The 4,119-nt window shown below is 53.7% G+C and overlaps 1 long non-coding RNA gene across 1 annotated transcript; it reads right to left on the bottom strand.

The window, feature by feature from the left end:
• Positions 1–2,257: 2,257 nt before the first annotated feature.
• Positions 2,258–3,130, bottom strand: LOC120411174. Its single transcript, XR_005603565.1, has 2 exons — positions 2,893–3,130; positions 2,258–2,598 (listed from the first exon to the last, which is right to left on the bottom strand). It is a non-coding gene; the product is annotated as an uncharacterized LOC120411174 (long non-coding RNA).
• Positions 3,131–4,119: the final 989 nt, after the last annotated feature.

Raw genomic sequence — 4,119 nt, 5'->3', positions numbered from 1 at the left:
CAGGAATCGTTTCGCTGTTGGCTGTGCACTTTCTAGGCTGCAAAAGAAAAGGCAATTCCAGCAGGGCCTCTTTCTTTAGAACCTTTTCTGTGCCATCAGCTGCTCAGCATGGAACTCACACCCTCTGAAATGCATCCAAATCCCTGAAGATATGCTTTTGCTCTCAAGCTCAGTGGACCAGCTTACCCTCTCATTTCTGCATAGCCCAAACCCCCTTGCAAACATCCAGCAGCTGCTTGTCAAGAAAAAGTCCTAGAACAAAAAGCCACTGCTGGCTTTCATAGCCCCTTTGCTGTCTAGCAACTAGAGGCAACAAGCTAGTGATACGCACTTTCTTTCTCAACTCCATAGAGCGCATCCTTCTCTCAAAGTGGCACAGTCCTTGGCAGAAGTGAAGCATCTCCAGCTGCAGTTCAGACCGAGACATGTGCCAGGACAGGAAACATTTGCTGACCTTCCCTCTTCCCTGTGCAACAGGATTCTCGCAGCCCACTCACTTTCACACACCTTCGCTATCCCTGAGTCCAAGCACCTAAAGCTCCCACAGACAGACGTGTCAGGAAGGAAAACGTTCCAAAAGCACCCCCTTCTCTTATCAGCAGAGAAATTGTGCACAACACGCTGCGGCACTGAACCTTCCTTCTCAGATAGACATGCCATCACACTTTTCACTCCTGCAGCTCGGTTGAAAAGGTCCACCAGCTGCTCCCGCAATAGCAAAAGCTTCTAGAAGTGAAAGCCAGTTCTGGGCTGCACCTTCTCCTTGCCGCATGGAAGCCACACCCAACTCACTGATGCACTTTGTCCTCCCCTTCTCAAACGAGTACACGGGGGCACCAGGACACACCTGTGTCCCAGCAGCTGCGTGCCCAGCCGGGAGCAGGAGCAGGGCTGGGGCTGCTCCCAAACTTCCCCCGCTCCAATGACACAGCCGGACATGGGCTGAGGGGGGGCTGGATCAGGCTTTCTTGTCCACCTGCATGCCAGGAGGGAGCACAAAATCTACCTGCATTCTCTGCAGCATGCCATCCGGGAGCAGAGCCATTCCCAAAGGGAGCCATTCCCAAAGGAAGCCGTGAGCCCGTGACAAGCCAGTGCCGCAGTGGGATCCTAGCAGCACCTGTGGAAGCCGGGAGAGAGGAGCCCACCTGCAGCAGGTTCCTGCCAGGATTAATCATCCCGTGCCTTCCCACCAGGGTCTCGTTGCTTCCAAAAGGCCCCACAGTGTCACTGTGGCCCCTCGGTTCCACCAGGTTCCATAGCGTCACTGTGGTGCCCAGGCTTCCGTCAGCTTCCCTAGCATCCCCACGCTCTCCAGGGCTCCGCGAGCTTCTGTGCTGGTGTCACAGTGGAGCCAGGGTTCCAGCAGGTTCCATGGCGTCACCACGGTCTCCAGGGCTCCCTGAGCTTCTGTGCTGGTGTCACAGTGGAGCCAGGGTTCTGTGTAGTTGCCCAGCATCACAAAGGCTCTCCTGGGAGCCACGGGTCACAAAGCACCGTGGGTTCAGTGCAGCCCCGCTGTGTCACAATGGCCGCTGGCTTCCACGAGCCCCTGCAGTGTCCCAGTGGGCCCGTGGCTTTAGGAGTGGGTGGCTGGGAGTTGCTGCCCCGCCAGCGGCTGGGGGAGAAGCAGCAGGGACAGCGTGCGGACAGTGCCATGGCCACTTCTGTGGCCACTCGTGTCTCTGTCCCAAGCACAGCCATGGTGTGGAACAGCGGCTCCAGGTCCTTTGGGTGTGCTGGTGGCAGTCACGGCCTGGAGCATGGCTGCTCCCAGAGGACACCCTGGGGCAGGAGGCTGCTGGAGATTCATTCCCCACACGCTGCAGCTCCTTGTCATGAGGTGCTCGGAGTGATTCTAAAGGCTGTTCCCACCAGGCACTTGTCTGGCTTAGAGCTGTTGAGCTGTCAGCGGGAATGCAAAGGCCAAGCTCGGGAGCCTTTTGTCCTGGTGCCTTTCGTGTGGGAGCAGTCGCCTGGTGCCGTTGTCTTTGGATCCTGACTCTGGGAGAGGGAAGGCTTAGGATGGTGCCCAGAGCTGAGAAGGAAAGTGCCGAGAGCAGCGTGTGTGCTGCTGGTTTGAGGGCTGCACTTGAAGTTGTAGGCAGCAAGAGCTTTCTCAGCTGGCCCTTTTGTGAGCTCTGCTTTTGCCAGATGGCTTCAAGTTGGTGGCGGGACTCTGCATGAGGGAAAAGATTTCTTAGGGCAAAGGAGTTCATCTTGCTCTTGGCGTGTGGGTGCAAAGAAGAGTCTGCACTTGCAAGGGGAAGATGAGGGAAATCTTTTTGTCCTGACACTGTTGATTAGAGAGCAGGGAAGTTTCCAAGTTGCCTCTGCCCTTGGGCTGCTTTCGAGCGGGGCTCGCAGTGATTCCTTCTTCTGCAAGTGGGCAGCGCTATCGTGTGCTTGTTTCCATGAGCGCTGACAGTGCCCAGGAAAAAGCCAAGCGCTTGGCTGGCGCGGCCCCAGTCGTGTGCGAGCAGTGGGTGGAAGAGCTCGGCTGTGCATCCTGCCTCTTGGAGACATAAAGGAATGTGATGCTGCATGTAGCGGGGAAGGAGCAGGAATCGTTTCGCTGTTGGCTGTGCACTTTCTAGGCTGCAAAAGAAAAGGCAATTCCAGCAGGGCCTCTTTCTTTAGAACCTTTTCTGTGCCATCAGCTGCTCAGCATGGAACTCACACCCTCTGAAATGCATCCAAATCCCTGAAGATATGCTTTTGCTCTCAAGCTCAGTGGACCAGCTTACCCTCTCATTTCTGCATAGCCCAAACCCCCTTCCAAACATCCAGCAGCTGCTTGTCAAGAAAAAGTCCTAGAACAAAAAGCCACTGCTGGCTTTCATAGCCCCTTTGCTGTCTAGCAACTAGAGGCAACAAGCTAGTGATACGCACTTTCTTTCTCAACTCCATAGAGCGCATCCTTCTCTCAAAGTGGCACAGTCCTTGGCAGAAGTGAAGCATCTCCAGCTGCAGTTCAGACCGAGACATGTGCCAGGACAGGAAACATTTGCTGACCTTCCCTCTTCCCTGTGCAACAGGATTCTCGCAGCCCAGTCACTTTCACACACCTTCGCTATCCCTGAGTCCAAGCACCTAAAGCTCCCACAGACAGACGTGTCAGGAAGGAAAACGTTCCAAAAGCACCCCCTTCTCTTATCAGCATAGAAATTGTGCACAACACGCTGCGGCACTGAACTGATGATGTCCACCAGCTGTTCTCATAGAAAAAGGCTCTAGAAGAGAAAGTTAGTTCTGGGCTGCACCTTCTCCTTGCCGCATGGAAGCCACACCAAACTCACTGCTGCGCTCTACTCTGCATCGTGTTCTCTGCAGCTCAGAAGCGAAACCTAACCACATTTGTTTCCACAGAGGGGTGGAGGATCAATGGGTAGCAGCACAAACAGCTGTTGTTGAACTTTCTCTTTGCAACTGCTGAAGTGAATTCAGCAGGCAGGCGAGTGGCAGGCACACTCCTCTCTCAGCCTGTACACTGCGCACACAAGCGCGGTGCCCTGCTCCTTTGTTCCTTCCCTTAGGTGCCCTGGACACAACTGAAGCCTAGCAATGGCATTCAGCTGACACAACCCCTGTGTGGCACCCGCCCATACGGCATATGAATCAACATATACCATTCTCACATTTTCTTTTACTGCCAGTGATACAGCATTCGATTGTCCTACCTGTGCACTTCCCAATCCTTCGTCTATCACTTCCATTCCTGTTTCAGTATCTAAAGCCACTGCTCTGTATTTCCACTTACCATTAATGCATTTGGCTGAGGCATTAGTAAAACTGCCACCTTTTACTTTGGAATTTGAGGTGAAGGCAGGGGCTGCCAGTATAGGGCTAGGTTTGTATGGTTGTTGCAGAGCTAACATGTCTGGAGTTAGAGTTATTTGCAATTCTGTAGGCTTTGTTGGCCCCTCAGAAACATCCATTTGGTCTGATATCTCTGAAAGGCACGCATGCCACTTGTGAGCTGTGGCTCTCTGAGCTATGCCCTCAGGGGGAGCCGAGCCTTTCTTAACACTGGTTAACAAATTGAAAGGTCCTTGGATTTTCACAGGCTGCTGCTGCTGCTGATGATAATGATGAATTTTTTCTCCTTGTTTGAGGGCT

This window comes from Corvus cornix, chromosome 22, assembly GCF_000738735.6.
Source record: "Corvus cornix cornix isolate S_Up_H32 chromosome 22, ASM73873v5, whole genome shotgun sequence".
Taxonomy (NCBI): Eukaryota; Metazoa; Chordata; class Aves; order Passeriformes; family Corvidae; genus Corvus; species Corvus cornix.
Note: the sequence above shows the minus strand (reverse complement) of the source record. Positions and strands in the feature narration are given on the sequence as shown.